Below are 12775 nucleotides of genomic sequence, written 5' to 3'. Positions count from 1 at the left end.
CTTGCGCTTTTACCATCGGATTTTTTGCTGTGCAGACTCGATTATTCGCAGGCCTTGGCAAAATTTCATTTCGGATAATTGGAACTTCGGATAATATAATCATATCAAAAATCAATTTTTTGTTTCGTTGTCTAATTTTTGATTGTTGAACTTTAGTATACTCTAAGATGACTTTGAATTTTTAAATCCAATATGGCGGCAGAAATGGCGATGATGAAATATTGAAAAAATGCATTTTTAAATTTAATATGCAGCCAACCATTCAAATTAGACTAAAATGGGGTCGCAAAACCTCGAATTTAATGTTAAAAGTAAGGAAATAAAAAAAATACGAAAAACTTTTTTTTTTTGTTCGTGATTCGATTTTCCGAAGTCCCATACAAACCTTCGGATAACCGTAACATCGGATAATCGAGACTTCGGATAATCGAGTCTGGACTGTTTTTTTTTAAGAGTTCATACGCTCTTAGAATGTTTATCAACTAAGGAATCTGCTTTTTAACATTCTGCTGCACTATTTTTTTTTAATTTGGATTCATTTGCACCTTTATTTGTCAGGCTAGCTTTGATAAAACCTCTCTTGTTTAATATAACCAACAAAAAAGACGACGGCTTATTCGTAGCATGAAACGACACTGTTCTTTAAAAATCCACGGCACAATTGATGAATTTCCGTCCCGTGAAAAAAGAAGGAAAAATACAATTATTAAAAATTGTCTGTCATCCCGCGTCCAACAACAGAAAAAAACGACCCAACATTCCTCGGTTCCTCGCTCCCACTTCGGTTCAAGTCTTTCAGGCTCAAAAAAAGGTTGCTCCACCGCACCGCCACAACGATCCCGAACGCCAATAATTACTTCGTGGCACATATAATTTCCCCCCTTTCCCCTTCTACCAAGTTGAAAAATTCTTCTCCCGATTATCTCATGCTTTCTCCACGTTTCTTCTTCGCTTGCCCGGGATTCAAAGGCAGGAACGATGAAAGCGAATTTTTCCCCTTTGCGTGTTTTGCTCGATCCCCTCTGCCCTCGCTCCCGTCTCTCCCTACCCGTTGGATCTCAGCAAGCGAGAGAAAACGGAACAAAATGAAAAGCGAAAAAATAGGTCAATCGACGGCTCCCCTCGTCGTCGTCGTCGCCTGCTTCGTGAAGTGGCTTCGGGCTCGGTTCTCGGTTGAGCTTGAGAGCATGGAAAAAAAGCTCGCACAACAACAACAACAACAAAAGCACTGCAAGTCGTGCTGGTTGTTACGATTTCAAATGATAGGAAGAGTGGAGCCAATTTGCGCGTAATGTTGCTACCATGAAGAATGTGCGCACAACAAGATGAAGAAGAAAAGTAGGAGGAGGAGGTTGGCCCAGAATGAAAGTGTGTAAAATGGCGGGAGCTCGGATGATGATCGGTTTTCCCGCCGTCTTCTGCGATTTTTCCGCGGGATGAGACTCACTTTCTGCCAGACGAATTGCGCGCGGGATTGATTGGCGGGAGGGAGTACAGTGTGGCCGTTACGGTTCCCGGTTTTCGATTTCGTTCGGGTCGGGATCAAATTGGGAAAAATTGGGAAGAGCGGAGGAAAGTGAGAGCTTTGTGGAAATTAGCTTTATGCTGCATATTACATATTTAGATCACAGCTTCCACAAATATGGATGCAGTGGTAAAGTTTGTTCTGTAAGTATGTAAGTCTTCATACTTTTAGCAATTAGTTTTGGCATTTTTCAGAACAATCTATTAATATTTTAACAGTTTAAGTTATAACTTGCCATTACAAATTTATGATTTCTAGCAAGGGTTTCCAGCAAGGCCTCAGACTGGCAAGTAATTAATAATTGCTTTGATTTTCAGCTGGTAATTAGGTAATTCTTTAATTACTTAGTAATTCATGGCAATTAGAGTAATTTAAAGTAATTAATTGGTAATTAAAGTAATTTTTGAGTAATTAAAGTAATTGATTATTTTAAATTGTACTTCTTCAACAACACTATTTACTTTTTATATATAATCTATTATAACAGAATTTTATTAATTTCAAATAAGAGTGAAACACAAAGATTAAAATAGACTGGTTCTTTATGTGGAAGGCCTTATTCACCATAGTTCTCTCCTAAAACTCTTCTAAAATTTATTTTAATCATGTTGTTTATCGAAGCTGATTAACAACATAAGGCAACGCCATGATATATTACCCAGTGAAAAATGTTTTGTGAATCCGAAATCTATTCATTTTTATTAAGTAATTATGAAAATATGTTTCTTTTTTTTTGCAAGAACTTCACTGCCGTTCTACGCATAATTGTCCCATGTCATTTTTGGCCGATTCTGACTTTTTATCATTTTTAAGCTTACTTTTACGTATACTTTCAGAAAAACACATAAAATCTAGTAATTTGTTCAGAAAATCATTGAAAAAAACACCAAGTCTGTTTGTCCCATCGTTGAACTTCTACGAATAATTGTCCCACCAAGTATTTTCTATCACTAAATCATGAGTTTTAAGAAGCATTTCATCTTGTTTACCTGTTTAGCTGTAAGAGGATTACAAATAAGGGTGATAAAATGTTAACCGCGGTGATTAGGGACATATACTGCCCATGATCGCATAAATGTCCCATATGCATTTTCATCGATTTCGAGTTATTGATGCAGTTTGGTTCAAAATCGTATGCTCTTTCAAAAGACCAGTACATTGCTCTAGAAATCATGAGGAAATCCAGTTTTTTCGCGAAAACTTTACCCGTAGCCTTATGTATGGGACAAACTTCAAATGCGTTTTTCTCAGCTTGCTGTTTTTGCATATGGGACATTTATGCGAATATGGGCAGTATAGGGCGAATAGGGACCCACGGGACAATTATGCGTAGAAACACAGAAATCGATCGAAAAATTTCAGTCGCGTTTTTCTCAGTTGCCCTTTTTTGAACATGGGACAATTATGCTTAGAACGGCAGTTCATTAGAATTGATTAATTTTGTATGCTTTTCCTTCTAATAAGCAGTCAACATTATTTTAAGTTTATGTGGATCAAATATTCAAAACCAAAATATACTTAACTATCATTGATAAAAACAAAGTTTTCAAGTGATAGCCATTTAAAAAACAATAAAAATAAAAATATATTTTTTTCATAATCTGCAGGAATTGACAGTCCTGTAACATCTCTCTATTAAGAGCTATTTCCCCGAAACATTTCCAAATATTTCTGAGACAAATGTTTCAATGTTAAAAATCAAACTCAATGAAATTAAAATCGACCAATATTCAGATGCAGAAATTAAATCCAATGAAAATGTCACATTTCACACTATCCGTATTTTCAGTAACGGATTTTTTTTAATTTGCTTGAGAAAAATAACATGCAAAGTAATGTCAAACCAATGTTTGAAAAACATTTTAAAACTTAACATTATTTTGTTGAATTCCACAATATTCATGAAGAGCTGCTGCAAATATTTGTCAAAGTTTATGTTTGGCTCGAAAAATCAGGGGACCTTTTTTCAAACAACTTCTATATTTTAATGGCATTCGATTTGCATTAAACTGTAAACAATTTTAAATTATTAATTAATTATATTAAAATTCATACATTGAAGACTAACACGACTTCAAAACACGTAAGTCAACTTAAATAATCTTCTTTTGCAATTGATTGATAAGGGTTCGGTTGATTGAAACGTGAAACATAATGGAATTTCGAATCAGATAATGAACAGGTTAAATTGGCCATAAAACGAATATTATTGTTAATATCAATTGAGCTAGTTATTTTTACCTGAAAATGGTATAATTAAATAAAATGTCAATTTTATAATAAAATAAAATAATTCCAAATTTCAAACCAATTAATTCGCTGTAGGATATTTTGTTAACATCACCCAAAGTTTCAGCGGCCTCTACTGGAGGGCATTTTTGACGTTTGATCGCCTACAACTATTTTTAATAAAAATTGTACGCAAAATTCATAATATCCAGATTGGCTCAAAAAAATAAATAAACGGCATATTTTTTTAAATAGCTATCGAATGAGCTATTTAAAACACCTAAACTCCCAAGCTCGAGAAAAAGGGGGAATTTCCATACAAATTCCCCCTTTTTCTCGAGCTTGGGAGTTTAGGTGATAAAAAATTTAGTTTCGAACCGTAGAAATCAATACTTAAATTTAAATTAAATGCTTTTTATCGTAGTGAAAAGTAATTAAGTAATTAAGAAATTAATGTGTTGATTTCTAGTTTATTTTGAACAAGTCCACAATATTAAAGTTTATTTTTCTAAATTTAATCTACAAATTCAGGAAGCAAAACTAAGGTTTTGTTCTAGAAATGGCAAATTAAACTCAAAATGCTTATTAAATTTGTTGTTAGCTGGATTTTTTTGACTTTTTTGCAAAGATCACTTATTTGTGTCTTTTAGAGCTTGAGGTATTTAAAAAAATATTAGATTGTTTTTTTTAAACCACAGATCGGGAAAAGACATTTTGCTTCACCATGTTGAAAATTAGAGTTATTTTATTTATTACGCTATCAAGAATTGTGATCACAATGCAATTGTGCTAAATTTTGTAATCTTAGATCAGGTTATAAGTCAATCAAAAATAAAATATTAATGTACAAAAACTATGAGAACATTTCCTCGTTCAATTATTAAAATCATCAATTCACAAAATTAACTCTCTTAACTTCAAAAAGGTTCAAAAGTATTCCATAAAGATATGTATATTTTTATATTCATCGATTTTTCAGAGTTTGGGGAGGTTTTGAGGCCCAAAAGGCATGAAACACTTCTGGAGTTTTTTTTAATAGGTCCTATAAACAAAAATTCAAATTTTTGCTTTTTGGGTGTTTTTAGAACCGCCTTGAGTCAGGAGAATTCAAAAACACCCAAAAAGCAAAAAAATAAAATTTTGTTTATAGGACCTTTAAAAAAAAACTCCAGACTTTGTTTTAGATTTCGGAGTTAGCGACCAGCCAATCCAATTTTTATACTGCTTTCATTTTTTTTAGATTATTATGCCTTAATTGGTTTTACCTTTAAAAAAAATCGTTCAAAATTCCATATTAAGATTTATGAAAGTACAAAACTCATTGAAGGACGAACAATGACGCATTAGAATGCATAATTTTCCGAAACATGTTATCAGTTTAATTTATTTACTAGCCTTTATACAGCTTTGTAATTAGGCAAGTACAAATTAAAAACTTCAAATAAAATTAGAATAGAACAAAGAAGGAAGTTGTTGTCTTCTTATTCCAAAATTTTCAAACTTACGGACCCAATCCTGCAATAACGTGATTGTAAAATTATTCAAACTTTGCTGTAAATTACTTAGTGGACAGTAGTTTAGGGGATGAATAAAAAAATATGTCGATAGTATCCGTAGTTTTGAAGATACTAAAATGTCTGTAACAAATTCTGGGTGCAAAAACTCTGGTTGATGTGTACCGTTAATATCGATAATTTTTTTCGTTTAAACTGATGCTTAATATTAAAAAAAATAGAGCAATCATTTTTTTTCAAGCAAAGTTCAACTTATGCTTTTTGGAAACATCTTAAGAAAACAAGGGAAGAAAAAACTTGTTTCTTTTTACTGTGAAGTAGAAACAATTTCAATGTACTCTTGAACATAAACTTTTTTTTTAGGCTTGAACACATTTTATTTAAAAATTACATAATATCATTGAATTTATATAACAATCTTCTTGAACTTTTACCGTTGTGAGGTCCAGAAATTTAAAATTTAGCAATCGATTTTAATAGTTCTTTCATTAAAAAAATCAATTTTAGTCAAAGGTTTTTTTGAATTTTGAAGGGAAGCTCCTAGGGACAAAACTTGAGATAAAATGTGTCTTACCTCAATCAATTGAGCAGTTCTCTAGGATTTCGGTCATTCGATTTTTTTGTATTTTTTAATCCGATTGAAACTTTTTTGTTGCCTTCGGTATGCCCAAAGAAGCCATTTTGCATCATTAGTTTGTCCATATAATTTTCCATACAAATTTCGCAGCTGTCCATACAAAAATGATGTATGAAAATTCAAAAATCTGTATCTTTTGAAGGAATTTTTTGATCGATTTGGTGTCTTCGGCAAAGTTGTAGGTATGGATACGGACTACACTGGAAAAAATGGTACACGGTAAAAAAATTTGGTGATTTTTTATTTAACTTTTAGGCCGATGCAAATATTTAAAAAGTTTTGTCCTCGGCCCTGGCCGAGGTCAAGGGGGCAAAAATAAAAATATAAAAATTAAATAACAAGCCATAGTCTTCACATTTAAATGAAAAAAGTGTTTTAAAATGCATTTTACACTAGTTCAGTTGTTTTGCAATCATTAGTTTTCAAAAAATCTAAGATCTGACAAAAACAAAAATTTTATCGAAAAAAAAGATTTTGCATCGAAAATTTTCAAAAAATCTTAAACGTGCAAACATGCTAAAAATGATTTTAAACGCAGGAGAATGCATTTTAATTTGATTTCAGCTGGTTGCACTTGAATTTTCATTAAAATTTTGAAGTATATTGTAAAAATATTTTTTTTGCCCCCTGATTTTTCGGGCCAATTTTGAAGGGGGGGGGGGTGACAAAAACTTTTAAAAATATTTGTACCAGCCTAAATATACTGTGAAAAAATTAAATAACAAGCTATAGTCTCAACATTTGAATGAAAATATTTTTTTAATGCATTTTACACCAATATAGTTGTTTTGCAATCATTAGTTTTAAAAATATGTGGGATTTGACAAAAACAAAAATCCTAGCGAAATTTTTTCGTGCGGTTTTGTACATCGAAATTTCTTTAAAATTCTAAAGAGGATTTCATAAAAAACCCCAAATATTCTTAAAAATTATTTTAAACGCAGGGGAATGCATTTCAAATTAATTTCAGATGATTGCACTTGCATTTTCATTGAGTTTTTGAAGTTATTTGGAAAAATATTTTTTTTTGCCTCCTGATTTTTTGGGCCGTATTTGGGGTGACAAAAACTTTTAAAAATATTTGTACCAGCCTAAACATGTAAAATATTTCCCAAAAAGATTTAGCAATCTGCAACTAAAACCAACGTCTCACACCAAACGAGCTCGTATCTTCCACTTCGTTAAAGTCTTTCCGAACTAGAGTCTCTAAAAAAACATCAACCGAACGATCGCACACCATCACATACCAACAACTAACGACTCTGCTCGGCCGCTCCTCCAACCAACACAACGCAACTCAACTCAACTCTACCCAACCAGCACACGGTCAAAGTCATGTACCATGCTTCTCCACCACCACCAGCGCGCCCAGCTTCCCCCCTTCTGCTTCACACAACAATTTCAAAAAACCTCGATCCCGAGCCAAGCTCACCGAACCGAAGCAGGCGCGGTGAAAACGCTGAGAGAAGAAAGAGGAGGAAAAAATCTACCGTTATTCACGAGACCTGCTAACACACTTCCGCGTCGTCGTGAGAGCGAGAGATGCTGCTGGCAGGCAGGCCCACCTAGATTTTCCAAAGCAACGCACGAAGAAAGAGACAGCACCACAACAACAGCAGCACGGAGAGAGAAAGTATCACTGTCTCTTTCGTTCGAACGGTCGCTGCGCGATCGACAACACCTGTCCGACGCGCGATCACCCGAGAGAGAACACACGAACTCTCGCGAGAGAGGGAGTCTCTGTTTTGATTCGCTCTCACTCTCTCTCGGAGACACGATCGTGCCGCACAGTTCGGGTTGATGTTTTTGCGGCGCGTTCGTTTTGTGCACTTTCTTCGTGTGTTGTGCGTTTTACTTTCAACTGGCGCGCCTCGGCTCGGCCGAAAAAGCATAAAATTATGGATTTTCTCCGCGGACGTCGCATAAAAAAGAGAGGGGCAAGGGACGGGGAGAAATTCCGATTCGCGGTCGTTTCCGACGCTGCGACTGCTGTTGTTGTTGCCATTTCTAGGTCAACATGGTTTTGTTGTTGTTGTTGCTGCTCTTTTGTTGCTGATGTTATTGTTGAGAGCGCAGCAGCATTGTTGATGTTGTGTTTGGGGAAATTGTGTTTTGGTGATGAGGGTAGGGTAAGGGAAGGGGGAGAGGCAACAATGTTTTGACCTTTTTTTCGAGGCCAGGCTACTGCGATGGTGGTTCGAGGAGTCGTTGCGAGAGAGTTTGGGAACGTGACCTTAGACATTTGCCTTATTGCTGCAGTCGCTGGTGGTCAAGTTTAAGTCATCGGTGGGGTGCTGAGGGTTAGTTGAGTTGATCTTTTGGATTTGAAAAGGTTGGCGCGAAGAAAGTGTTTCTTAATCCTTTTTGAAATGAAAGGTTTAGATTGAAGCAAAAGATAAAAATACGTACTTGGTTTAAAAATTATTAAAAAAGTTTTAACACAAACTTAAACTAAATTATAAAAAAATACTTGAATCTTCTACTCTAACTATAACAAACTTTAAAATTGGGGGTTTTGCATTTGGACAATCAAGCAAATTTTAGAATCGGAAGTTTAAAACCTTGTATAAAAAATACTTTTTGAGTTCAGGGGATTTAGGGAATCATTAATAAGCCAAGAAGCGTATTTACTGGGGAGGGGTTAAATGTTAATGGTATGTCTCATGGCCGTGTTAATATTACATATGAATTGTTCTCAAAAATATTGTCTCAAAATATTGACGTTGTCGACAAATTATTATTTTTTGTAATTCATTGAAATTAATGCTAAATACTGAGGGATATAAGAGGAGAAATGTCCATAAAATTTCCTCTCAAAAGAGCCTATTCATTGACATTTAATCTTTTTGTATTGAGTCTAGCTCCAGTCTAGCAATCGCAACCCATCCCTTGAACAAATATTTTTAAAAATGATTTAAAAATGTTAAAATCAGGCACATTTATTGAAATGCAGAGCGTCCAATTTCCCGAAGTTAAAAAAATCCGGGGAAATGAGAAATTTTCAACCAATTTCCCGGGAATTCCTGGGAAATTTATAAAATTGTCGAAAATTATTCCAATCTTGATTCTGATCAATATTTTGCAACAAAATAGTATTGGACGGCGAATCCAATGGTTAAAAAAAGTGTTAGGATCGATTAATAGCTTGACTGCATGTAAAAAACGTTACTTAATCCACCTTTAGGTGGTTGGTGCCTTCCTCACATTCATAAAGTGAATACACTACACAGCGTATAACTAACACTTATTTTTATCAAAATATCTGAGATCAGGCCTCAAAAAAAGTGAATTGAAAACACTAAAGTACTTATAACTTTTGATAGGGTTGTCAGATCTTCAATTTTTTGGGCTCGTTGGATAGGTCTTTTGATTACCTATCGAACGATGGGTTGCATAATAGATCCGGACAACTTTTTTTTATCAAAATATTTGAGATCCGGCCTCAAAAAAGTGTATAAATAACACTTAAGTGCTCATAACTTTTGATGGGGTTGTCAGATCTTCAATCTTTTAGATGCGTTGGAAAGGTCTTTCAAATACCTTTCAATATGTAGCATGACGGGTTTTCTTACAAAAACCACCCTTTTTACAATCTTCCGAAGTTTAGGTACAACCGTTTTTTAGCATAACTTTTGAAGTACTTTCCTAAACATCATAATATTAACTAGGGTCTTGTGGGACCCCAAGACGGATCGAATGAGACCAAAACAGTCTAAATCGGTTCAGCCAGTCCAGAGATAATCGAGTGCATATTTTTGGGTGCACGGACTCACATCCAGACACACGCACAAACATTTGATTCTGAGTCGATAGGTATACGTGAAGGTGGGTCTAGGAGGTCGAATAAAGAAGTTCATTTTTCTAGTGATTTTATAGCCTTTCCTCATTGAGGTGAGGAAGGCAAAAATCAAACAACTTCAAGAAAATATGTATTTTTCTAATTTTATATACTATCTTACAAATCGTACTATAAATCAAAAAGTAAGTTTCAAACTATACAAAGTAGTTTTTTAATGGTTTTATTTTGTCAAAAAGATGATTTAAATTATACGATAAATAACATCACTTCACAATCAGTTTTACATTTTTTTCATAATTAACCCTCTAACACCCATTGCAATGCATTGTAGCACCAGTGCACCTTAACATTTTACTTCAAACTGTTATGTATTGAATGCTATTGAACGTTTTGAACTTCTTCTTTATGCTCAATCCTTTTTAACACTGGAACGCCCAACGCATGTCCAACTTACACGGACGCCCAAGCCTCCCAAAAAAGTTGGAACGGTAACTTCAACTCGCTGGTTCTCGGGCATAACTCAACCAATCGGGACGATTCTTGTTTCCAGTAATTTGTAAGAATGTCTAGATGATCCCAAAATTTTGCAGAACTTAATTTGATCAAATCTGTAATTTCTGCGTAACATCGTTCCACCTTTTTTCAAAACGACTGCCTCCGCGGAATTTTTGGCGAATTTTTTTTTGTACGCGAAAAAAAAAGTTGGAACGATGTTTTTAGTCGCAAAAATTACAGATTTGATCAAATTAAGTTCTGCAAAGTTCTAGAATCATCTAGACATCCTAACAAATGACTGGAAAGAAGAATCATCTTGATTGGTTGAGTTATGCCCGAGATCCATTGAGTTGAAGTTACCGTTCCAACTTTTTTGGAGCCTTGGGCGTTGGAATGTTAAAAAAATTAATGACACCAATTCAATTTTCGTCCAATTTGATCATGGTAAACAAAATCTTTCAAAAAAATCTTATTTCTGCTTAGGCGCGAAGAGGTTGATTTTTTAATGAAATAACATCTATTATTCTTTTGAAAGCTTACCCAAAATATCACAGTTTATTTTTCATTAAGGGGTTACATACATGTAGAAAATCACAAAATTTCATATTTCAGAAAATTTGTTAAATCCACTTAAAAAATGATTTTCAATCACTCCTAAAAGTTTCATGAAGATATTTCATGATTTAACTGAGTTAGAGACGATTTAAGCTCAGAATTTTGCCATGCGCTAACTTTCTGAGCGTTTTTCTATGAACACCAAGTTGATTTACGGGTGCCACGATATCTCGAGATGGGACGGACCAAATTGGCTGAAATTTTGGGTGAAAACTCCCAAGACATGTCCCGTGTGCATGACGAAGCCCGATTTAGAAATTTTGAATTTTCAAAAAATATATAAATCAAAAACTGCCGATTTTTTATATGAAAAACAGAAAAATATTTTTATCTTTTTTAAAAACAAACTTTTTGAAAATCGGCCTTCGTCATGTACACGAGACCGGTTTAACGAGTCTTCACCAAAATTTTGAGCCGATTTGGTCGAAGCAATGTTGAGATATCGTGGCACCCGTTTTTTGAAACTGATAATTTGAAGTGATATGATACAACCAAATGTCTTCAAATTTGTTTTGTTAATGGATGAAAATGTATATTTTAATGCCCTGAAAACAGATTTTGAAAAAAGTAAGTGTGTGTTCAAACCGACCTCTGACATTTTTGCCGATTTACATGTATGTAACCCCTTAAGCAAGATCTATTTTCAGTTTTGATTTCTTCAGAAACTAATATTAAGAGTAGAAAATCTTAAAGGGAAATTTTCTTACCTTCTGATTGATTCAATTTTAACAGTAAATTGAACCGAATAAAATCTTATTAAGATCATTTTTTTCAGTTCGTTTTCAAAAATTGTTTCCAAAAAGTTAGGAAAATGTATGCTTCCGCTTAAATTTTGGGAATTCCCGGGAAATTCTCAAATTTCCCGGGAAACGAGAAATTTGTTTTTACGGGAAATCCCTGGAATTTGTTCCCCTGGACGAGAAGTTTGAAGAAAAGGTAATAAGACAATTTTCTTGATTTCGTATTTTAAACCAAATTTAGAAATTATTTTCATTGAAAACATCAGAAAATTTCACAAAGTTTGATTGAAACATAGAAAATCAATCGTGTTCATTTTCGAGATATCTTCAGCTGAAAATTACAGGTGACACATAGAAATACTCATTTTCATCAATTCGATTTTTATGTGAGGCTGTACCTCAGACACTAATTGTCCCATTTCCAAAGTCTCAGAGAGAAAATGGTAGATGTAAGCTTTTAAAAAATATTGGGGTGGCTTTCTCTCAAAACATATTTAAAAGGAACGAAAAATGTTAAAATTTCAGATAATTAAAACTTAAAAGTGAATATAATTCCAAAACTTTTCAATTGCAAATTTGGTTTAGCTTTTGAATGTAATTTTTTGAAATTCTTTTGACCACATTTTCGATATTAAATAAAAACTAACAAAAATTTCAACTCTGGAACTAGGGGAACTATACCCTTTCTCAGCCTATTTCTATTATCGGCCTATCAGCACTTTGATCATGAATTACAGCTTTCATAAAGTGTTTTTGACTGTTCCAAAGTAATAAATAACTCAAACAAAAGTGAGCAAGCAACTCTTCATTGTTGATACATCTGAAAATGTTGATTTAATAGCGGAAAACGGCAAAAGTGATGAGAATTGGTCGAACGGCTTAGAGTGATTAAAATGGGCATATTTCCCCTAGTTGCACCATCATGAACATTGTCTTGAGATATGTTTCTAAGTCCCCCTAAACCAACATTAAAAGAATCATAAATTAAAATGAATATTTCGAGAATTAGACGTTTAGTGATATAAAGTTAAATAAAAAATTCTGATTTTTCCGTGTACCTATTTTTTAACGAAAAGTCGATCGACATGTTGGTCGATCGATTTGGTATCTTTGGCAAAGTTTAAGCCTATAATTAGGACTTTTCATAAAAATATTAAATCACTAAAAGTTGAATTCCCAAAATACGTATATTTAAATTACGTTTTTATTATATGTTTAGGG

Source organism: Culex quinquefasciatus, chromosome 3 (genome assembly GCF_015732765.1).
Source record: "Culex quinquefasciatus strain JHB chromosome 3, VPISU_Cqui_1.0_pri_paternal, whole genome shotgun sequence".
In the NCBI taxonomy this organism is placed as follows: domain Eukaryota; kingdom Metazoa; phylum Arthropoda; class Insecta; order Diptera; family Culicidae; genus Culex; species Culex quinquefasciatus.
This window is presented reverse-complemented; position numbering follows the sequence as displayed.